The following is a 24,853-nucleotide window of genomic DNA, read 5'->3' on the forward strand; positions in this document are numbered from 1 at the left end:
CATACCTTGGAATGTGTGTTCACATGCACACATATGCAGATTCAAATACACACACACACGTGCACACACACACACACACACACACACACACACACACACACACACACACCATAAACCAATGTAGTTTACAAAAGCCTTCAGAGAAGATCCTTTCCTTCTCTTCATTTCTTTGTCTTCTACTAAATTCCTAAGTATCTCTCCCTATTAATTATGCTTTTCTTGATCTTTCCATTCCCTCTCACTTTGTGATTCCTCTTTTGTAAATTGTCCTTTTGCCATGCAGCTGCTTGCATATATACAATACTAAACTCACACAATTTCTTGCATCCTAACTATGTTGTTTTGGATAATTCCCACATATTTGAATGCCTGGTCCCAGGTTGGTGGAACTAAAGCATTAGGAGCTATGGGCTTGTAGGAGGAAATACATGACTAGAGATGGACTTTAAAGTTTTGAAAGCCCATGAAGTTTCTTAGTTACCTCTGTGTGTCTCTGTCTGTGTTTCTCTCTGTGTCTCTGTGTCTTTCTGTCTTTTGTCTTTCTGTTTCTATCTGTCTCTGTCTTTCTGTGTCTGTGTCTGCCTGTCTTTCTGTCTGTCTCTCTGTCTCTGTCTCTGTCTATTTCTGTCTGTGTCTGTCTCTCTCTTTCTCTCTCTCTTTTGTGGATATGATTGTAAATTCACTTGTCCCAGCACCATGCCTGCATACCTGCTGCCATGCTCCCTGTGATAGTGGTCATGGACATATCATCTGGAATTATAAACATGCCTCTGATAAATGCTTTCTTTGGTAAGTTGCTGTGGACATAATGTTTTGTTAGAGCAATTGAAAAGTAACCAAGGTCTTCCTGGTTGCTGCCGCTGCAGAGAGCCCGTGGGCAGCACCCCTCGAGCGAACTTGAGCCTCGGGACCACAGGTAAGACCAAATTTTCTGCTGCAAGAAAGCTGCCTGGTGAGCTTGGGACATACGGAAGCAGAATTCCTCTAGGACCGGGCACTTTCTGTGTTTACCGGAAGTCCCACACCCGCGGATCCCGGCCCACAGCAGCTCTCTGCTCCCAGACCCGGTGAGAGAGAGACCCAACCGCCTGGTCAGGTGGGCACTCCTGAGGCTGCAGAGCAGAAGAGACCACCAACACTGCCCACCCCTGCCCACATCCCTGGCCCAAGAGGGAACTGTATAAGGCCTCTGGGCTCCCGTGGGGGAGGGCCCAGGAGCGGCAGGACCCCTGCCTGAGACACCGCCAGAACCTGAAGGAAACAGACCGGATAAACAGTTCTCTGCACCCAAATCCCGTGGGAGGGAGAGCTAAACCTTCAGAGAGGCAGACAAGCCTGGGAAACCAGAAGAGACTGCTCCCTGCACACACATCTCGGACGCCAGAGGAAAAAGCCAAAGACCATCTGGAACCCTGGTGCACTGAAGCTCCCGGAAGGGGCGGCACAAGTCTTCCTGGTTGCTGCCGCTGCAGAGAGCCCGTGGGCAGCACCCCACGAGCTAACTTGAGCCTCGGGACCACAGGTAAGACCAAATTTTCTGCTGCAAGTGACCTGCCTGGTGAACTCAAGACACAGGCCCACAGGAACAGCTGAAGACCTGTAGAGAGGAAAAACTACATGCCCGAAAGCAGAACACTCTGTCCCCATAACTGACTGAAAGAGAGGAAAACAGGTCTACAGCACTCCTGACACACAGGCTTATAAGACAGTCTAGCCACTGTCAGAAATAGCAGAACAAAGTAACACTAGAGATAATCTGATGGCGAGAGGCAAGCGCAGGAACCCAAGCAACAGAAACCAAGACTACATGGCATCATCGGAGCCCAATTCTCCCACCAAAGCAAACATGGAATATCCAAACACACCAGAAAAGCAAGATCTAGTTTCAAAATCATATTTGATCATGATGCTGGAGGACTTCAAGAAAGACGTGAAGAACTCCCTTAGAGAACAAGTAGAAGCCTACAGAGAGGAATCGCAAAAATGCCTGAAAGAATTCCAGGAAAACATAAATAAACAAGTAGAAGCCCATAGAGAGGAGACACAAAAATCCCTGAAAGAATTCCAGGAAAACACAATCAAACAGTTGAAGGAATTAAAAATGGAAATAGAAGCAATCAAGAAAGAACACATGGAAACAACCCTGGATATAGAAAACCAAAAGAAGAGACAAGGAGCTGTACATACAAGCTTCACCAACAGAATACAAGAGATGGAAGAGAGAATCTCAGGAGCAGAAGATTCCATAGAAATCATTGACTCAACTGTCAAAGATAATGTAAAGCAGAAAAAGCTACTGGTCCAAAACATACAGGAAATCCAGGACTCAATGAGAAGATCAAACCTAAGGATAATAGGTATAGAAGAGAGTGAAGACTCACAGCTCAAAGGACCAGTAAATATCTTCAACAAAATCATAGAAGAAAACTTCCCTAACCTAAAAATAGAGATACCCATAGGCATACAAGAAGCCTACAGAACTCCAAATGGATTGGACCAGAAAAGAAACACCTCCCGTCACATAATTGTCAAAACACCAAACGCACAAAATAAAGAAAGAATATTAAAAGCAGTAAGGGAAAAAGGTCAAGTAACATATAAAGGCAGACCTATCAGAATCACACCAGACTTCTCGCCAGAAACTATGAAGGCCAGAAGATCCTGGACTGATGTCATACAGACCCTAAGAGAACACAAATGCCAGCCCAGGTTACTGTATCCTGCAAAACTCTCAATTAACATAGATGGAGAAACCAAGATATTCCATGACAAAACCAAATTCACACAATATCTTTCTACAAATCCAGCACTACAAAGGATAATAAATGGTAAAGCCCAACATAAGGAGGCAAGCTATACCCTAGAAGAAGCAAGAAACTAATCGTCTTGGCAACAAAACAAAGAGAATGAAAGCACACAAACATAACCTCACATCCAAATATGAATATAACGGGAAGCAATAATCACTATTCCTTAATATCTCTCAACATCAATGGCCTCAACTCCCCAATAAAAAGAAATAGATTAACAAACTGGATACGCAACGAGGACCCTGCATTCTGCTGCCTACAGGAAACATACCTCAGAGACAAAGACAGACACTACCTCAGAGTGAAAGGCTGGAAAACAACTTTCCAAGCAAATGGTCAGAAGAAGCAAGCTGGAGTAGCCATTCTAATATCAAATAAAATCAATTTTCAACTAAAAGTCATCAAAAAAGATAAGGAAGGACACTTCATATTCATCAAAGGAAAAATCCACCAAGATGAACTCTCAATCCTAAATATCTATGTCCCAAATACAAGGGCACCTACATACGTAAAAGAAACCTTACTAAAGCTCAAAACACACATTGCACCTCACACAATAATAGTGGGAGATTTCAACACCCCACTCTCATCAATGGACAGATCATGGAAACAGAAATTAAACAGTGATGTCGACAGACTAAGAGAAGTCATGAGCCAAATGGACTTAACGGATATTTATAGAACATTCTATCCTAAAGCAAAAGGATATACCTTCTTCTCAGCTCCTCATGGTACTTTCTCCAAAATTGACCATATAATTGGTCAAAAAAACGGGCCTCAACAGGTACAGAAAGATAGAAATAATCCCATGCGTGCTATCGGACCACCATGGCCTAAAACTGGTCTTCAATAACAATAAGGGAAGAATGCCCACATATACGTGGAAATTGAACAATGCTCTACTCAATGACAACCTGGTCAAGGAAGAAATAAAGAAAGAAATTAAAAACTTTTTAGAATTTAATGAAAATGAAGGTACAACATACCCAAACTTATGGGACACAATGAAAGCTGTGCTAAGAGGAAAACTCATAGCGCTGAGTGCCTGCAGAAAGAAACAGGAAAGAGCATATGTCAGCAGCTTGACAGCACACCTAAAAGCTCTAGAACAAAAAGAAGCAAATACACCCAGGAGGAGTAGAAGGCAGGAAATAATCAAACTCAGAGCTGAAATCAACCAAGTAGAAACAAAAAGGACCATAGAAAGAATCAACAGAACCAAAAGTTGGTTCCTTGAGAAAATCAACAAGATAGATAAACCTTTAGCCAGACTAACGAGAGGACACAGAGAGTGCGTCCAAATTAACAAAATCAGAAATTAAAAGGGAGACATAACTACAGATTCAGAGGAAATTCAAAAAATCATCAGATCTTACTATAAAAACCTATATTCAACAAAACTTGAAAATCTTCAGGAAATGGACAATTTCCTAGACAGATACCAGGTATCGAAGTTAAATCAGGAACAGATAAACCAGTTAAACAACCCCATAACTCCTAAGGAAATAGAAGCAGTCATTAAAGGTCTCCCAACCCAAAAGAGCCCATGTCCAGACGGGTTTAAGGCAGAATTCTCTCAAACCTTCATAGAAGACCTCATACCAATATTATCCAAACTATTCCACAAAATTGAAACAGATGGAGCACTACTGAATTCCTTCTACGAAGCCACAATTACTCTTATACCTAAACCACACAAAGACACAACAAAGAAAGAGAACTTCAGACCAATTTCCCTTATGAATATCGACGCAAAAATACTCAATAAAATTCTGGCAAACCGAATTCAAGAACACATCAAAACAATCATCCACCATGATCAAGTAGGCTTCATCCCAGGCATGCAGGGATGGTTTAATATATGGAAAACCATCAACGTGATCCATTATATAAACAAACTGAAAGAACAGAACCACATGATCATTTCATTAGACGCTGAGAAAGCATTTGACAAAATTCAACACCCCTTCATGATAAAAGTCCTGGAAAGAATAGGAATTCAAGGCCCATACCTAAACATAGTAAAAGCCATATACAGCAAACCAGTTGCTAACATTAAACTAAATGGAGAGAAACTTGAAGCAATCCCACTAAAATCAGGGACTAGACAAGGCTGCCCACTCTCTCCCTACTTATTCAATATAGTTCTTGAAGTTTTAGCCAGAGCATTCAGACAACAAAAGGAGATCAAGGGGATACAGATCGGAAAAGAAGAGGTCAAAATATCACTATTTGCAGATGACATGATAGTATATATAAGTGATCCCAAAAGTTCCACCAGAGAACTACTAAAGCTGATAAACAACTTCAGCAAAGTGGCTGGGTATAAAATTAACTCAAATAAATCAGTTGCCTTCCTCTATACAAAAGAGAAACAAGCCGAGAAAGAAATTAGGGAAACGACACCCTTCATAATAGACCCAAATAATATAAAGTACCTCGGTATGACTTTAACCAAGCAAGTAAAAGATCTGTACAATAAGAACTTCAAGATACTGAGGAAAGAAATTGAAGAAGACCTCAGAAGATGGAAAGATCTCCCATGCTCATGGATTGGCAGGATTAATATAGTAAACATGGCCATTTTACCGAAAGCAATCTACAGATTCAATGCAATCCCCATCAAAATACCAATCCAATTCTTCAAAGAGTTAGACAGAACAATTTGCAAATTCATCTGGAATAACAAAAAACCCAGGATAGCTAAAGCTATCCTCAACAATAAAAGGACTTCAGGGGGAATCACTATCCCTGAACTCAAGCAGTATTACAGAGCAATAGTGATAAAAACTGCATGGTATTGGTACAGAGACAGACAGATAGACCAATGGAATAGAATTGAAGACCCAGAAATGAACCCACACACCTATGGTCACTTGATTTTTGACAAAGGAGCCAAAACCATCCAATGGAAAAAAGATAGCATTTTCAGCAAATGGTGCTGGTTCAACTGGAGGGCAACATGTAGAAGAATGCAGATTGATCCATGCTTATCACCCTGTACAAAGCTTAAGTCCAAGTGGATCAAGGACCTCCACATCAAACCAGATACACTCAAACTAATAGAAGAAAAACTAGGGAAGCATCTGGAACACATGGGCACTGGAAAAAATTTCCTGAACAAAACACCAATGGCTTATGCTCTAAGATCAAGAATCGACAAATGGGATCTCATAAAACTGCAAAGCTTCTGTAAGGCAAAGGACACTGTGGTTAGGACAAAACGGCAACCAACAGATTGGGAAAAGATCTTTACCAATCCTACAACAGATAGAGGCCTTATATCCAAAATATACAAAGAACTCAAGAAGTTAGACCGCAGGGAAACAAATAACCCTATTAAAAAATGGGGTTCAGAGCTAAGCAAAGAATTCACAGCTGAGGAATGCCGATAGGCTGAGAAACACCTAAAGAAATGTTCAACATCTTTAGTCATAAGAGAAATGCAAATCAAAACAACCCTGAGATTTCACCTCACACCAGTGAGAATGGCTAAGATCAAAAACTCAGGTGACAGCAGATGCTGGCGAGGATGTGGAGAAAGAGGAACACTCCTCCATTGTTGGTGGGATTGCAGACTGGTAAAACCATTCTGGAAATCAGTCTGGAGGTTCCTCAGAAAATTGGACATTGAACTGCCTGAGGATCCAGCTATACCTCTTTTGGGCATATACCCAAAAGATGCCTCAGCATATAAAAGGGACACGTGCTCCGCTATGTTCATCGCAGCCTTATTTATAATAGCCAGAAACTGGAAAGAACCCAGATGCCCTTCAACAGAGGAATGGATACAGAAACTGTGGTACATCTACACAATGGAATATTACTCTGCTATCAAAAACAACGAGTTTATGATATTCGTAGGCAAATGGTTGGAACTGGAAAATATCATCCTGAGTGAGCTAACCCAATCACAGAAAGACATACATGGTATGCACTCATTGATACGTGGCTATTAGCCCAAATGCTTGAATTACCCTAGATCCCTAGAACAAACGAAACTCAAGACGGATGATCAAAATGTGAATGCTTCACTCCTTCTTTAAATGAGGAAAAAGAATACCCTTGGCAGGGAAGGGAGAGGCAAAGATTAAAACAGAGACTGAAGGAACACCCATTCAGAGCCTGCCCCACATGTGGCCCATACATATACAGCCACCCAATTAGACAAGATGGATGAAGCAAAGAAGTGCAGACCGACAGGAGCCGGATGTAGATCGCTCCTGAGAGACACAGCCAGAATACAGCAAATACAGAGGCGAATGCCAGCAGCAAACCACTGAACTGAGAATAGGTCCCCCGTTGAAGGAATCAGAGAAAGAACTGGAAGAGCTTGAAGGGGCTCTAGACCCCAAAAGTACAACAATGTCAAGCAACCAGAGCTTCCAGGGACTAAGCCACTACCTAAAGACTATACATGGACTGACCCTGGACTCTGACCCCATAGGTAGCAATGAATATCCTAGTAAGAGCACCAGTGGAAGGGGAAGCCCTGGGTCCTGCTAAGACTGAACGCCCAGTGAACTAGACTATGGGGCGAGGGCGGCAATGGGGGGAGGGTTGGGAGGGGAACACCCATAAGGAAGGGGAGGGGGGAGGGGGATGTTTGCCCGGAAACCGGGAAAGGGAATAACACTTGAAATGTATATAAGAAATACTCAAGTTAATAAAAAAGAAAAAAGAAAAGAAAAAGAAAAGTAACCAAGACACTAACTCTAAAGGCAAAATGTTCTTCTTTGCCTCTGTTTCCCTCGACTCAGTCAGTAGCTTTCAAGATTTGTAGCTTTCTTTTTTTTTTTTAATCACACAATTTCCTTTTTTTTCCTTTAGATTTTTTTTATTAACTTGAGTATTTTTTATATACATTTCGAGTGTTATTCCCTTTCCCGGTTTCCGCGCAAACATCCCCCTCCCTCCTCCCCATTTTTATGGGTGTTCCCCTCCCCATTCTCCCCCCCCCCCTTGTTGCCCTCCCCCCAACAATCTAGTTCACTGGGGGTTCAGTCTTAGCAGGACCCAGGGCTTCCCCTTCCACTGGTGCTCTTACTATGATATTCATTGCTACCTATGAGGTCAGAGTCCAGGGTCAGTCCATGTATAGTCTTTAGGTAGTGGCTTAGTCCCTGGAAGCTCTGGTTGCTTGGCATTGTTGTACATATGGGGTCTCGAGCCCCTTCAAGCTCTTCCAGTTCTTTCTCTGATTCCTTCAACGGGGGTCCTATTCTCAGTTCAGTGGTTTGCTGCTGGCATACGCCTCTGTGTTTGCTGTATTCTGGCTGTGTCTCTCGGGAGAGATCTACATCCGGCTCCTGTCAGCCTGCACTTCTTTGCTTCATCCATCTTGTCTAATTGGATGGCTGTATATGCATGGGCCACATGTGGGGCAGGTTCTGAATGGGTGTTCCTTCTGTGTCTCTTTTAATCTTTGCCTCTCCCTTCCCTGCCAAGGGTATTCTTGTTCCCCTTTCAAAGAAGGAGTGAAGCATTCACATTTTGATCATCTGTCTTGAGTTTCATTTGTTCTAGGCAACTGGGGTAATTCAAGCATTTGTGCTAATAGCCACTTATCAGTGAGTGGATACCATGTATGTCTTTCTGTGATTGGGTTAGCTCACTCAGGATGATATTTTCCAGTTCCAACCATTTGCCTACGAATTTCATAAAGTCATTGTTTTTGATAGCTCAGTAATATTCCATTGTGTAGATGTACCACATTTTCTGTATCCTTTCCTCTGTTGAAGTGCATCTGGGTTCTTTCCAGCTTCTGGCTATTATAAATAAGGCTGCGATGAACATAATGGAGCACGTATCTTTTTTATATGTTGGGGCATCTTTTGGGTATATGCCCAAGAGAGGTATAGCTGGATCCTCAGGCAGTTCAATGTCCAATTTTCTGAGGAACCTCCAGACTGATTTCTAGAATGGTTGTACCAGTCTGCAATCCCACCAACAATGGAGGAGTGTTCCTCTTTCTCCACATCCTCGCCAGCATCTGCTGTCACCTGAGTTTTTGATCTTAGCCATTCTCACTGGTGTGAGGTGAAAATCTCAGGGTTGTTTTGATTTGCATTTCCCTTATGACTAAAGATGTTGAACATTTCTTTAGGTATTTCTCAGCCATTCGACATTCCTGAGCTGTGAATTCTTTGTTTAGCTCTGAACCCCATTTTTTAATAGGGTTATTTGTTTCCCTGCGTTCTAACTTCTTGAGTTCTTTGTATATTTTGGATATAAGGCCTCTATCTGTTGTAGGATTGGTAAAGATCTTTTCCCAATCTGTTGGTTGCTGTTTTGTCCTAACCACAGTGTCCTTTGCCTTACAGAAGCTTTGCAGTTTTATGAGATCCCATTTGTCGATTCTTGATCTTAGAGCATAAGCCATTGGTGTTTTGTTCAGGAAATTTTTTCCAGTGCCCATGTGTTCCAGATGCTTCCCTAGTTTTTCTTCTATTAGTTTGAGTGTATCTGGTTTGATGTGGAGGTCCTTGATCCACTTGGACTTAAGCTTTGTACAGGGTGATAAGGATGGATCGATCTGCATTCTTCTGCATGTTGACCTCCCTATCATTTTCCTCCCCAAAATGTAATACAGTACTCTATGAGCTTTTCTCTGAGTGTTTTAAATTCTTTTATTAACAACACAGTCCAGACGTCTCTAGCATTCTGAGATATCTGTTGCAACTTTTGTGATACTGACATAGCTTCATAATGTGTGACACTATCACAAAACTTCTAGTCTCATTTGCACTCTGAAATAATGGAGCAAATTTCCATGGACCTTTCAATCTTGCATCTTTTTATGCCTTCAAAGTCTATATTATGTTGACAATACTGCCAAGTTCTGCTGAAAACTTGGGATGTAGACTGCCCCAATTGAACCACCGCTGTATCATGTGCTGTGCACTGGTCTTTGGGAAACATTTTACTTTTGAGGAACAAGCAATTCCTTCAACTGCCTTCTTAGTTCAGATTGTTTCCTTTCAAAAAAAATTTTTGAATTTTCGCGAGTAGGAGCCCAAAATGGAAGAAGAATTGCTTTGGGACATTTTCTACTGTACCAGTTCAGAGCAGAACATTTCTCTCTAACAATTATAGCCTCTTCTCAGCACAGCCTGAACGCTTTCTTGCCTTGGAATTTCCTCTGTTGAACCAATTACTTTAAACTTCAAACTTTATTCAAGTATATCGGCAGAACGAAGTGACGTTCTTGGTCGAAATGTCACCAAATGTCCTCCCCCACAATTCCTGATAGAGTTCCTATAGGCATGTGAAACTTCATGAACTAGGCCTCTGTATCTCTAGACCTTCTTGTCTTGTAAAATGTCATCAGAAAAGGCTATTAAAATTGTTTAATAGTATTTGAGGGATTTTAGGGTTCAAAATTTGAAACTCTTTTTTTTATAGTTCCTAACAATCTGATCCAAAGGCTTAAGAACTATGAGCCATGATTAGCCCTACTTCTCGGTACCAATTTTCTCTATTAGTTAGTTTCCTCATAGTTTCAACAAAGTGCCTGACAAATTAAGGGGATAAGGGCTTATTTTAGTTTTCATGATTGGAAAGTCACTGGATTAAAGCATAGACAGTCATTTACATTTCATCCACAGTCAAGAAATAGAGAAATAGATGCTTTGCCCAGCTCACTCTCTTCTCTCCTTTTGTATAGTGTGTGACCAAAGGAATGGTGCCACCCACAGTGGGAGGGTCTTTATGTATCAGCTGAGTCAAAATAATCCTCCGTCAGTGAACCATCTCCCAGGAGGGTCTTTATGTATCAGCTGAGTCAAAATAATCCTCCGTCAGTGAACCATCTCCCAGGTGAGTCCAGATGTCGCCTAGGTGACAACCAAAATTAACTGTGAGATATATAACTTCCATTCCTACAAGCTGTCTATAAAGGCTCTCCTTCCTACACTTTCCTCTTCTTCCTTACCAGCACTTGATGCTTTCAGTCCTTCTGAAATTTACCATTCTTCTTGGTATTCAGATATAACGCCATTGCTGTTTTCATTTGCATTTTACAGAAAATCAGGAATCTATACACCAATCTAAATAGAATAGGTAATAATAAAATTAAAATTCTTGCTTGTTGAAAGGAGCAATAGGCAGAGCCTGGTGTACTTGCTTGAAGCAATAACAGCAACCAGTACAGGAAAGCAACTAAATAGAAATGCCAGATGGACAAACTCCCTGGAGGGGGAAGCTAAGAATAGAGCAGAAGTTTCCTGTGAAAGGGGTATGAAAGTGGAATAAACTTAAATTTTCTAAAGTTAGTAACCTAGACCCTGAGATTTGTCACCTGAGTGGTTAGAAAAATGAAAAGAACTGAAAGTCCAAGTGCAAAAGGCCTTAAAATATTATGACATATATATACATATATATGTATATATATATATATTCTAAAATAATGGCATAAGCAAGTAGGTATTTCTCATCGGATGATAAAAATATCAGTAAAAATAGGCAACACAAATGGCTATATTTTACAGGCCAGTCAACACTGAATTATGAGAGAACATTCTCAGAACCATGGGTTGATTGGCAATGGCCAAGTCATCCAGGTAAAATAGTGAATATGACAAATGAGGCCTGAGGACAATTAGAAACTTACATTGTAGGAAGGCATCTATTGCCTATTAATATCAAAAATATTTAAGAAGTGTGCAGAGAGTTTAAAAAGATTACTGCACATATGAAAGGTATTTCTTGGCAATACCGAATGAGAACATATGAATACTTTATTCTTATAAAGAACATAATAAAACATATTTTCTAAGAAACATGTGAGGATCATTGTGGTGGTGTGAATAGGTTTGATCACCATAGACTTATGTGTTTGACTGTTTGGCCCACAGAAGTTGTGGCTTTGTTGGAGTGGGTGTAGCCTTGTTGAGGGGGGTGTGTCACTCCAGGAGGGTGGCTTTGAGGTTTCCTAGGGTTAAGCACCACTCATTGTAGAATTCCAGTCTCCTCTTGGCTGCCTTCAGATCAAGATGGAGAACTCTTGGCTCCTCTAGCAACATGTCTGCTTGCACATTGCCATGATTCCTGCTGTGATGATAATGGACTAAACTTTTGAAATTTTAAGCCAGCCTTAATTAAATGTTTGCTTTTATAAGAGTTGCCAAATAGCTAACACATAGGATCATCCCACTGTTCATGGGTTCATATTTTATGTGACATTAAGATAAAATGTGTGGAAATAATGTTGCTGTTATATGCAAGGACAAGTCACTTTTGTCACAGAATGTTGAATTACAAAATTGTATCTGCCTCACGACAAATAGGGACTTTACTTTTGTCACCTTGTGTTCTCTCAGTAGATTGTCTGTGTTGCTCATTGAATTCTGGTTTCAGGTTGATTTAATAATAAAAGTGACTCTTTTTTACCTTCCCCCCTTTCCCCTGAGACTAAATTCTGAGTTGGAGAATATTTTATTTCTAAATACCATTTCCACTAAAATTGTTGATATATTCTTCATATAAGATACTATAATTAACACACTGCATAGTCAAATTTCTAAGTATGATTGTGGACAAAGTAGTTACAAGAATTGAATAAATTATGTCATCTAGGCTCTTTCTTTTCATGTATTTATTTATTTTTTTTATTAACTTGAGTATTTCTTATATACATTTCAAGTGTTATTCCCTTTCCCGGTTTCCGGGCAAACATCCCCCTCCCCCCTCCCCTTCCTTATGGGTGTTCCCCTCCCAACCCTCCCCCCATTGCCCCCCTCCCCCCATAGACTAGTTCACTGGGGGTTCAGTCTTAGCAGGACCCAGGGCTTCCCATTCCACTGGTGCTCTTACTAGGATATTCATTGCTACCTATGGGGTCAGAGTCCAGGGTCAGTCCATGTATAGTCTTTAGGTAGTGGCTTAGTCCCTGGAAGCTCTGGTTGCTTGGCATTGTTGTACATATGGGGTCTCGAGCCCCTTCAAGCTCTTCCAGTTCTTTCTCTGATTCCTTCAACAGGGGACCTATTCTCAGTTCAGTGGTTTGCTGCTGGCATTCGCCTCTGTATTTGCTGTATTCTGGCTGTGTCTCTCAGGAGCGATCTACATCCGGCTCCTGTCGGTCTGCACTTCTTTGCTTCATCCATCTTGTCTAATTGGGTGGCTGTATATGTATGGGCCACATGTGGGGCAGGCTCTGAATGGGTGTTCCTTCAGTCTCTGTTTTAATCTTTGCCTCTCCCTTCCCTGCCAAGGGTATTCTTTTTCCTCATTTAAAGAAGGAGTGAAGCATTCACATTTTGATCATCCGTCTTGAGTTTCGTTAGTTCTAGGGATCTAGGGTAATTCAAGCATTTGGCTAATAGCCACTTATCAATGAGTGCATACCATGTATGTCTTTCTGTGATTGGGTTAGCTCACTCAGGATGATATTTTCCAGTTCCAACCATTTGCCTACGAATTTCATAAACTCGTTGTTTTTGATAGCTGAGTAATATTCCATTGTGTAGATGTACCACATTTTCTGTATCCATTCCTCTGTTGAAGGGCATCTGGGTTCTTTCCAGCTTCTGGCTATTATAAATAAGGCTGTGATGAACATAGTAGAGCACGTGTCTCTTTTATATGTTGAGGCATCTTTTGGGTATATGCCCAAGAGAGGTATAGCTGGATCCTCAGGCAGTTCAATGTCCAATTTTCTGAGGAACCTCCAGACTGATTTCCAGAATGGTTTTACCAGTCTGCAATCCCACCAACAATGGAGGAGTGTTCCTCTTTCTCCACATCCTCGCCAGCATCTGCTGTCACCTGAGTTTTTGATCTTAGCCATTCTCACTGGTGTGAGGTGAAATCTCAGGGTTGTTTTGATTTGCATTTCCCTTATGACTAAAGATGTTGAACATTTCTTTAGGTATTTCTCAGCCATTCGGCATTCCTCAGCTGTGAATTCTTTGTTTAGCTCTGAACCCCATTTTTTAATAGGGTTATTTGCTTCCCTGCGGTCTAACTTCTTGAGTTCTTTGTATATTTTGGATATAAGGCCTCTATCTGTTGTAGGATTGGTAAAGATCTTTTCCCAATCTGTTGGTTGCCGTTTTGTCCTAACCACAGTGTCCTTTGCCTTACAGAAGCTTTGCAGTTTTATGAGATCCCATTTGTCGATTCTTGATCTTAGAGCATAAGCCATTGGTGTTTTGTTCAGGAAATTTTTTCCAGTGCCCATGTGTTCCAGATGCTTCCCTAGTTTTTCTTCTATTAGTTTGAGTGTGTCTGGTTTGATGTGGAGGTCCTTGATCCACTTGGATTTAAGCTTTGTACAGGGTGATAAGCATGGATCGATCTGCATTCTTCTACATGTTGCCCTCCAGTTGAACCAGCACCATTTGCTGAAAATGCTATCTTTTTTCCATTGGATGGTTTTGGCTCCTTTGTCAAAAATCAAGTGACCATAGGTGTGTGGGTTCATTTCTGGGTCTTCAATTCTATTCCATTGGTCTATCTGTCTGTCTCTGTACCAATACCATGCAGTTTTTATCACTATTGCTCTGTAATACTGCTTGAGTTCACGGATAGTGATTCCCCCTGAAGTCCTTTTATTGTTGAGGATAGCTTTAGCTATCCTGGGTTTTTTGTTATTCCAGATGAATTTGCAAATTGTTCTGTCTAACTCTTTGAAGAATTGGATTGGTATTTTGATGGGGATTGCATTGAATCTGTAGATTGCTTTTGGTGAAATGGCCATTTTTACTATATTAATCCTGCCAATCCATGAGCATGGGAGATCTTTCCATCTTCTGAGGTCCTCTTCAATTTCTTTCCTCAGTGTCTTGAAGTTCTTATTGCTACAGATCTTTTACTTGCTTGGTTAAAGTCACACCGAGGTACTTTATATTATTTGGGTCCATTATGAAGGGTGTCGTTTCCCTAATTTCTTTCTCGGCTTGTTTCTCTTTTGTATAGAGGAAGGCAACTGATTTATTTGAGTTAATTTTATACCCAGCCACTTTGCTGAAGTTGTTTATCAGCTTTAGTAGTTCTCTGGTGGAACTTTTGGGATCACTTATATATACTATCATGTCATCTGCAAATAGTGATATTTTGACCTCTTCTTTTCCGATCTGTATCCCCTTGATCTCCTTTTGTTGTCTGATTGCTCTGGCTAGAACTTCAAGAACTATATTGAATAAGTAGGGAGAGAGTGGGCAGCCTTGTCTAGTCCCTGATTTTAGTGGGATTGCTTCAAGTTTCTCTCCATTTAGTTTAATGTTAGCAACTGGTTTGCTGTATATGGCTTTTACTATGTTTAGGTATGGGCCTTGAATTCCTATTCTTTCCAGGACTTTTATCATGAAGGGGTGTTGAATTTTGTCAAATGCTTTCTCAGCATCTAACGAAATGATCATGTGGTTTTGTTCTTTCAATTTGTTTATATAATGGATCACGTTGATGGTTTTCCGTATATTAAACCATCCCTGCATGCCTGGGATGAAGCCTACTTGATCATGGTGGATGATTTTTTTGATGTGCTCTTGAATTCGGTTTGCCAAAATTTTATTGAGTATTTTTGCGTCGATATTCATAAGGGAAATTTGTCTGAAGTTCTCTTTCTTTGTTGTGTCTTTGCGTGGTTTAGGTATAAGAGTAATTGTGGCTTCGTAGAAGGAATTCGGTAGTGCTCCATCTGTTTCAATTTTGTGGAATAGTTTGGATAATATTGGTATGAGGTCTTCTATGAAGGTTTGATAGAATTCTGCACTAAACCCGTCTGGACCTGGGCTCTTTTTGGTTGGGAGACCTTTAATGACTGCTTCTATTTCCTTAGGAGTTATGGGGTTGTTTAACTGGTTTATCTGTTCCTGATTTAACTTCGATACCTGGTATCTGTCTAGGAAATTGTCCATTTCCTGAAGATTTTCAAATTTTGTTGAATATAGGTTTTTATAGTAAGATCTGATGATTTTTTGAATTTCCTCTGAATCTGTAGTTATGTCTCCCTTTTAATTTCTGATTTTGTTAATTTGGACGCACTCTCTGTGTCCTCTCGTTAGTCTGGCTAAGGGTTTATCTATCTTGTTGATTTTCTCAAGGAACCAACTTTTGGTTCTGTTGATTCTTTCTATGGTCCTTTTTGTTTCTACTTGGTTGATTTCAGCTCTGAGTTTGATTATTTCCTGCCTTCTACTCCTCCTGGGTGTATTTGCTTCTTTTTGTTCTAGAGCTTTTAGGTGTGCTGTCAAGCTGCTGACATATGCTCTTTCCTGTTTCTTTCTGCAGGCACTCAGCGCTATGAGTTTTCCTCTTAGCACAGCTTTCATTGTGTCCCATAAGTTTGGGTATGTTGTACCTTCATTTTCATTAAATTCTAAAAAGTTTTTAATTTCTTTCTTTATTTCTTCCTTGACCAGGTTATCATTGAGTAGAGCATTGTTCAATTTCCACGTATATGTGGGCATTCTTCCCTTATTGTTATTGAAGACCAGTTTTAGGCCGTGGTGGTCTGATAGCACGCATGGGATTATTTCTATCTTTCTGTACCTGTTGAGGCCCGTTTTTTGACCAATTATATGGTCAGTTTTGGAGAAAGTACCATGAGGAGCTGAGAAGAAGGTATATCCTTTTGCTTTAGGATAGAATGTTCTATAAATATCCGTTAAGTCCATTTGGCTCATGACTTCTCTTAGTCTGTCGACATCACTGTTTAATTTCTGTTTCCATGATCTGTCCATTGATGAGAGTGGTGTGTTGAAATCTCCCACTATTATTGTGTGAGGTGCAATGTGTGTTTTGAGCTTTAGTAAGGTCTTTTACGTATGTAGGTGCCCTTGTATTTGGGGCATAGATATTTAGGATTGAGAGTTCATCTTGGTGGATTTTTCCTTTGATGAATATGAAGTGTCCTTCCTTATCTTTTTTGATGACTTTTAGTTGGAAGTTGATTTTATTTGATATTAGAATGGCTACTCCAGCTTGCTTCTTCTGACCATTTGCTTGGAAAGTTGTTTTCCAGCCTTTCACTCTGAGGTAGTGTCTGTCTTTGTCTCTGAGGTGTGTTTCCTGTAGGCAGCAGAATGCAGGGTCCTCGTTGCGTATCCAGTTTGTTAATCTATGTCTTTTTATTGGGGAGTTGAGGCCATTGATATTGAGAGATATTGAGGAATAGTGATTATTGCTTCCCTTTATATTCATATTTGGATGTGAGGTTATGTTTGTGTGCTTTCATTCTCTTTGTTTTGTTGCCAAGACGATTAGTTTCTTGCTTCTTCTAGGGTATAGCTTGCCTCCTTATGTTGGGCTTTACCATTTATTATCCTTTGTAGTGCTGGATTTGTAGAAAGATATTGTGTAAATTTGGTTTTGTCATGGAATATCTTGGTTTCTCCATCAATGTTAATTGAGAGTTTTGCTGGATACAGTAACCTGGGCTGGCATTTGTGTTCTCTTAGGGTCTGTATGACATCAGTCCAGGATCTTCTGGCCTTCATAGTTTCTGGCGAAAAGTCTGGTGTGATTCTGATAGGTCTGCCTTTATATGTTACTTGACCTTTTTCCCTTACTGCTTTTAATATTCTTTCTTTATTTTGTGCGTTTGGTGTTTTGACAATTATGTGACGGGAGGTGTTTCTTTTCTGGTCCAATCTATTTGGAGTTCTGTAGGCTTCTTGTATGTCTATAGGTATCTCTTTTTTTAGGTTAGGGAAGTTTTCTTCTATGATTTTGTTGAAGATATTTACTGGTCCTTTGAGCTGGGAGTCTTCACTCTCTTCTATACCTATTATCCTTAGGTTTGATCTTCTCATTGAGTCCTGGATTTCCTGTATGTTTTGGACCAGTAGCTTTTTCCGCTTTACATTATCTTTGACAGTTGAGTCAATGATTTCTATGGAATCTTCTGCTCCTGAGATTCTCTCTTCCATCTCTTGTATTCTGTTGGTGAAGCTTGTATGTACAGCTCCTTGTCTCTTCTTTTGGTTTTCTATATCCAGGGTTGTTTCCATGTGTTCTTTCTTGATTGCTTCTATTTCCATTTTTAAATCCTTCAACTGTTTGATTGTGTTTTCCTGGAATTCTTTCAGGGATTTTTGTGTCTCCTCTCTATGGGCTTCCACTTGTTTATTTATGTTTTCCTGGAATTCTTTCAGGGATTTTTGTGTCTCCTCTCTATGGGCTTCTACTTGTTTATTTATGTTTTCCTGGAATTCTTTCAGGGATTTTTGCGATTCTTTCAGGCATTTTTGCGATTCCTCTCTGTAGGCTTCTACTTGTTCTCTAAGGGAGTTCTTCATGTCTTTCTTGAAGTCCTCCAGCATCATGATCAAATATGATTTTGAAAATAGATCTTGCTTTTCTGGTGTGTTTGGATATTCCATGTTTGTTTTGATGGGAGAATTGGGCTCCGATGGTGCCATGTAATCTTGGTTTCTGTTGCTTGGGTTCCTGCGTTTGCCTCTCGTCATCAGATTATCTCTAGTGTTACTTTGTTCTGCTATTTCTGACAGTGGCTAGACTGTCCTATAAGCCTGTGTGTCAGGAGTGCTGTAGACCTGTTTTCCTCTCTTTCAGTCAGTTATGGGGACAGAGTGTTCTGCTTTCGGGCGTGTAGTTTTTCCTATCTACTGGTCTTCAGCTGTTCCTGTGGGCCTGTGTCTTGAGTTCACCAGGCAGCTTTCTTGCAGCAGAAAATTTGGTCTTACCTGTGGTCCTGAGGCTCAAGTTCGCTTGTGGGGTGCTGCCCACGGGCTCTCTGCAGCGGCAGCAACCAGGAAGACCTGTGCCACCCCTTCCGGGAGCTTCAGTGCACCAGGGTTCCAGATGGTCTTTGGCTTTTTCCTCTGGCGTCCGAGATGTGTGTGCAGGGAGCAGTCTCTTCTGGTTTCCCAGGCTTGTCTGCCTCTCTGAAGGTTTAGCTCTCCCTCCCACGGGATTTGGGTGCAGAGAACTGTTTATCCGGTCTGTTTCCTTCAGGTTCTGGCGGTGTCTCAGGCAGGGGTCCTGCCACTCCTGGGCCCTCCCTCACGGGAGCCCACAGGCCTTATACAGTTTCCTCTTGGGCCAGGGATGTGGGCAAGGGTGAGCAGAGTTGGTGGTCTCTTCTGCTCTGCAGCCTCAGGAGTGCCCACCTGACCAGGCGGTTGGGTCTCTCTCTCACCGGGTCTGGGAGCAGAGAGCTGCTGCGGGCCGGGATCCGCGGGTGTGGGACTTCATGTATTCATTTTTATTTTATGTGTATTTTCCTTGTGTGTGTGTGTGTGTGTGTGTGTGTGTGTGTGTTTGTGTGCGCATGTGCAACATGTGAGTATGTGGTCTCCACAGAGATCAGAAGATAGCATAAAGTCCCTAGGAATTTGACTTAAGATGGTGGGGAGTTGCCACATGGTTACTGGGAATTGTTCTCCAGTTTTCTGAAAGAGCAACAGTGCTTAACTTAGCTACTTAGATATGTCCCTAGCCCCCAAGGAATTCTTTTCTAATTTTTTGTAAAATGTCTTACTTTGGATAATCTCAAAATTATCTGTGTAGAAAAGGCCACCATCAAACTCACAGATATTGACCTGTGTCTCCCTCCTGAGCACTAGGATTGAAGTCATATATCATTAGACATCATCTAGGCTTCTAGACATATATCATTAGACATCATAAAGTTGATGATGGGGGGGAAGAAAAAAAAGAAAAAAAAAGTTGATGATGGTTACCTTTATCTTTCACATTTAATTTTTTGCATAATTTTATTATTTGTTGATTTCATATAATGCACTCCCAATCACTTTCATTTTCCAGTCATCCCAGATCTATTGCCAACCCTTGTGACCTCCCCCAAAACAAAAGAAGAAAGAGCGAAAAAATACCAAGTCTAAATTGTATTGCTCATATACTCACTGAATCATGGTTAAATTCCCAGAAACCAGCTCCTTAAATAAAACTGAGTCCTTTCCCTCCCCCAACTACAGCCAGGAGTCATCAGCTGTGAAGAGCTACATTTCAGCATCTATATCACATTCTTTATAGGAATTTTCTTCCATGACTACCTGTCTATAGACTATTTCTTTTGGGGGGGTATGGTATGGTTGTCAGGGCGAGAGGTTGTCTCACAAAGCCTTATATCTTTTTCGTTTTCATTTGTGAGTCTGCAGTCATTAATACTAATGCAAAAGAATCTTCATTACCATTTAGAGTCAACAGTAGCATAGATCATGGTCACATGGTTTCTGGCTACAACATAGGCCACAGTCATCAATATGACTTTAGGTGGCAGCACAAACCATCAACATCCCCATGGCCTTCAGTGGTAAAATGGGCCAGAGAAATCAATAAGGCTTGAGGCCACAGATGGACCATGGACATTACCATGGCTTCTGGAGGTAGCTTGGATCACAGACATCAACATGGCCACAGGAACCAAATCAGGCCACACACATCAACGTGGCCTCTGGTGACAGTATGGCCCAAGGACTCCAATCCGGAAGCAGGTAGCATCAAAGGACAGGGACATCTATATGGCCTTTTTTTGGTAACATGAACCATTGAAATATGTTGTAAAAATATTAAATAATCCCAGCACAGGGTCTCTTCCTGCTGTTAACCATTTATGTTCCCAGATGAAAGACACACACAGCCTTTATATTTTTAAATATGCCGTGTGCAGCACAATAGCTGGTCAGTTGCCTACCCTCCATGTTAATAGGATCTACCTTCCTATCCATAACCCAAATTTTTCTCTATTTCATCTGGGGTGCTCTTAGCTCTGAATGGCCATCTTACATGGCCACATTTTTATTCATTCATGGTGGCTCTCTTTGTCCTTCTTCCACAGTGACCTTACTCTCCTCTCCACATGGTCTCAAGCCTGGGAAACCTAAATCCCATCTATGTCTCTTCACCCCAGCTATTGACTGTGGGAATCTTTATTCACCAATCAGAATTAACTTGGGGGTAGGGCCTCTGGGGCTATGTGAAGACTCTGGGTTTTTGAAGGCCTACACTTAGCATTACAATAGACAGAGACCAAACCTCAACAGGCATATACATGATCCCCAGCTATAATAGGACCAAGAACACTGGTAAGATCCTTGGTTGCAGGCAACACATATAATGAACATCAACCTGATCTCAGATGGCAGCACTAGTCACAGATAGCAAAATGGCCTTCAGTGGTAACATGGGCTAGATATCACAAGGCCTATAGTGAATGAACAGACTATGGACATCCACACAGTCTCTGGTTACAGCACAAGCTGCCATTTGCCTAGAGAATCCATGTATTTTTTTCATGGAAGATCGAGGAAGATTGCCAGTAGTAGCAAGTACAGAGACACAGTTCTAGAATGACCCCTGCAGCACTGATGTTCTTATATTCTTCAGGGCCTTGACTTATATAAAGGAGATCCTTGGCCTCAACCTAGGAATGCAGTTGAGAATTATCCAGTATGTAGCAGAATTCAGATTTGGTAAATATACTTTAATATAGATTTTAAGAATGAATATTAAAAGACATAGATGCTATTAAATAAGAATGAAAGTAGGACACAAAAGCATGGATCTACATTTCTCTAAGGGGAGTATTTGAGTGTCCTTACAGTAACATGGTTATAGTGAAGTAACAAGTAAAAATATAGCACAATTAGACTAAAGTGATTAAATTAGACAATTAGATTAAACCACTGAAATAAAACACTAAGTTCCTAACTCTACATTTCAATGAACTAAAAAGAATGCCCATGCCAAAGCCAAGGAATTTAACTTATGGATTTCGGTTTTCATTATCAAATACATTGTGATGGACTTATGTACCATGCACACAAATGGTCTATGATAAAGTTGAAATGATGAACAATCAGCTTTATATTTTCTTTAATGTCTCTTGTCTTGGTCAAATATCACCTTTCTTATCAGTAAACATTACCTGCCATACACACATGATTTTATGTTACCTTTTCTTGATTTCTTTTCTAAATGTTATACTTTATCCACACTTACACAGCTTCTTACAAATGTTACGCCTATACATTATATGAGAGAATGTCTTGTAGTATAAAATAGGGTGCAAAATATGAAGAAAAACATGCATTATTTTTCCCTGAGATTTGGTCATCTTTCAGAATATTTAGTCTGGGTGTATATATTTTCCTAAATATTCCATAATACTCCATTCGATATATGTGTACATGGGTTTCCTTATCCATTCCTATATTGATGGATCTAAGTTGACTCCATTTCTTTGCTACCATTAACACCCATAAACATGAACATGCAAATGTCTTTGTGATGTTCTCTGCATGTGCAAACAGGAATGGAATAGCTTGGTGATGTGTTAGTTCTATTTTGAATTTTATAGAATTTCCAAAATGATTATTGTAGTGGGCATGTTAATTTGTATCCTAACAGCAGCAAGTAAGAGTTTCTATGTCCTCACACCTCTTCAAACTTTGTTGATAGATTTCTTGGTAACAATCCTTCTGACTGGGGTTAAGTTTTATCTCTACATAGATTTAATCTGCATTTCTGTGATAACTAGGGATGTTTGACATTTTAAGAAATAGTTACTGGCCATTTGCATTTCTTCTTTCAAAGATGTCCAATGCATTCATGGATCCATTTTTTTATTGACAGTTTTATTCTCTTGTTGTTTAATTTCTATGGTCCTTTGCAAATTCTGGACACTAGCCTCTGGTCTGAATTGTAATGCATAGCAGTTCTCTCCCATTCCATGTACTGTGTGCTCTGCTTACCATTTCCTATGGGATGCAGAGGCATTTTAATTTTATTGAAGTCCCATCTGTTAATACTTGGGGCTAGTTCCTATGTTATTGAAGTTCTGTTCAGAAAGCTCTAGCCTATCCTAATGTACAGAAGAATATATCCTATTGTTACTGGAATATTGTGCTCCATTCGGAGTCCCTTCATCTCCAGTTGCACAGAGGAAGTTGGCATCCCCTATTTGGATTCTTAGTCTCATGAACAAATGGAATCAAATAGAAGATGGAAGAAACTTTTATTTTTGTTTAAAAGAAATTGAATCCCAGAACAGGCAAGCTCTAAGTTATAGCAGCAAACTTGAGGAAGGGAATGAACTCAGAGAAGAGGAATACAAACAGATATACCATGAGGGATAGAGGAGAGGGGCATACAACACATCATAGAAGAGTAAGAAAGCCCAAATTGTTAGCAAAAGGATGCCTAGAAAAGAAACAGAAAGACTAAGAGAAGTTATACTTTCTGAATAATTTATAAAAGCTAGATGACATGGAACTGCACATCTGTGGCCTGGTAAGCTACTGCATCAGGGGCAGGGTTGGGGAAGGAAAAGATCAGTGACTAATTCAACAAGTTATCTACAATTATCAATGTAGCATGGATTAAGTTAAGTCTGACTTACTAGGGATGGTCCCTGTGCCTGGTGCAACTGTGAATGTTAGTTCTCCACTCTAGCTAGAGATTCTATTCCTTGATAGAAAAGAGTTCTTCCTTAAAGGGCCTTTATTTGTACTCTTCTACCCCAACACTATATTTTCATCTAATAGTTTCATTGTTTCAGATTTTAAATTAAGATCTTTGATCCATTTTGAATTGATTTTTGTACAAGGTGAAAGTTAGAAATCTAATTTCCTTCTTTTGCAGATAGATATTCGATTTTGCGTACACAGTTTATTGAATAGTCCTTTTCTGTCTCTCTCCAATTTTAATAATTTTTTTCACAATAGCACTGATACCAGTGTTGAGTGGGTAGGTTTTGAAGCTATTGTTTTTTATTATTATTGTCTTTTTTTTACATTTCAAATGTTATTCCCTTTACCTGTTTGCTGTCCATAAGCCCCCTATACCATCCTCCTCTCCCTTTTTCTATAAGGGTGTTCCCTCTCCACAACCACACTCCCTTCCCACCTCCCTGTCCTGACATTCCCCTACATTGGGGTGTCCAGCCTTGACAGGAACAAGGGCTTCTCTTCCCATTGGTGCCCAAGAAGGCCATCCTCTGCTACTTATGCAACTAGAGCCATGGTTCTGTCCATGTGTACTCTTTGGATGGTGGTTTAGTCCCTGGGAGCTCTGGTTGGTTGTTCTTACGGAGTTGCAAGCCCCTTCAACTCCTTCAATCCTTTAACTCCTTCAATGGGGACCCAGTTCACATTTCAATGGTTTGCTGCTAGCATTCACCCCTGTATTTGTCATGCTCTGGCTGAGCCTCTTAGGAGACAGCTATATCAGGCTCCTGTCAGTATGCAGTTCTTGGCTTCATCAATATTACCTAGGTTTGGTGGATGTATATATATATATATATATATATATATATATATATATATATATATATATATATATGGGCAGGATCCCCAAGTGGTACAGGCTCTGAATGGCCATTCCTTCAGTCTCTGCTCCAAACCTTGTCTCCATCTCTCCTCTTATGAATAATTTTGTTCCCTCTTTTAAAAGGGACTGAAGCATTCACTCTTTAGTCATAACACTTCATGAGCTTCATGTGGTCTGTGGATTGTATCTTGAGTAATTCAAGTTTTTGGACTAATATCCACTTATTATTGAATGCATACCACGTGTGCTTTTTTGTGATTGGGTTCCCTCACTCAGGATGATATTTTCTAGTTCCATCCATTTGCCTATGAATTTCATGAAGTCATTGTTTTTGATAGCCAATTAGTATTCTATTGTGTACATGTACCACATTTTCAGTATCCATTTCTCTGTTGAAGGACATCTGGATTTCTTCCAACTTCTGGATATTATAAATAAGGCTTCTATGAACATAGTGGAGCACGTGTCTTTGTTATATTTTGGACCATCTTTTGGGTATATGCACAGGAGTGGTATAGCTGGGTCCTCAGGTAGTTCAATGTCTAATTCTCTGAGGAACCTCCAGACTGATTTCCAGAGTGGTTGTACCAGCTTGCAATCCCACCAACAATGGAGGAGTGTTCCTCTTTCTCCACATCCTCACCAGCATCTGGTGTTACCTGAGTTTTTGATCTTAGCCATTCTGATTGGTGTGAGGTAGAATCTCAGGGTTGTTTTGATTTGCATTTCCCGGCTGACTAAAGATGTTGGACATTTCTTTAGGTACTTCTCAGTCATTGGATATT

General features: G+C 40.4%; 1 long non-coding RNA gene across 12 annotated transcripts in view; it reads left to right on the top strand.

Annotated features, from left to right (window-relative positions):
* The window catches only part of LOC120098847 (uncharacterized), a 230,891-nt gene that overhangs the window by 106,534 nt on the left and 99,504 nt on the right, over positions 1–24,853 (top strand). For 11 of the 12 annotated variants that reach the window (XR_015645303.1, XR_015645318.1, XR_015645302.1 and 8 more), the window contains one exon: positions 10,477–10,628. The exons of the other annotated variant lie outside the window; for it this stretch is intronic. This is a non-coding gene — a long non-coding RNA (uncharacterized LOC120098847). The remainder of the gene's footprint in view (positions 1–10,476; positions 10,629–24,853) is intronic. 12 annotated transcript variants of the gene reach the window in all.

Source organism: Rattus norvegicus, chromosome 20 (assembly GCF_021556685.1).
Source record: "Rattus norvegicus strain SHRSP/BbbUtx chromosome 20, alternate assembly SHRSP_T2T, whole genome shotgun sequence".
NCBI lineage: Eukaryota > Metazoa > Chordata > Mammalia > Rodentia > Muridae > Rattus > Rattus norvegicus.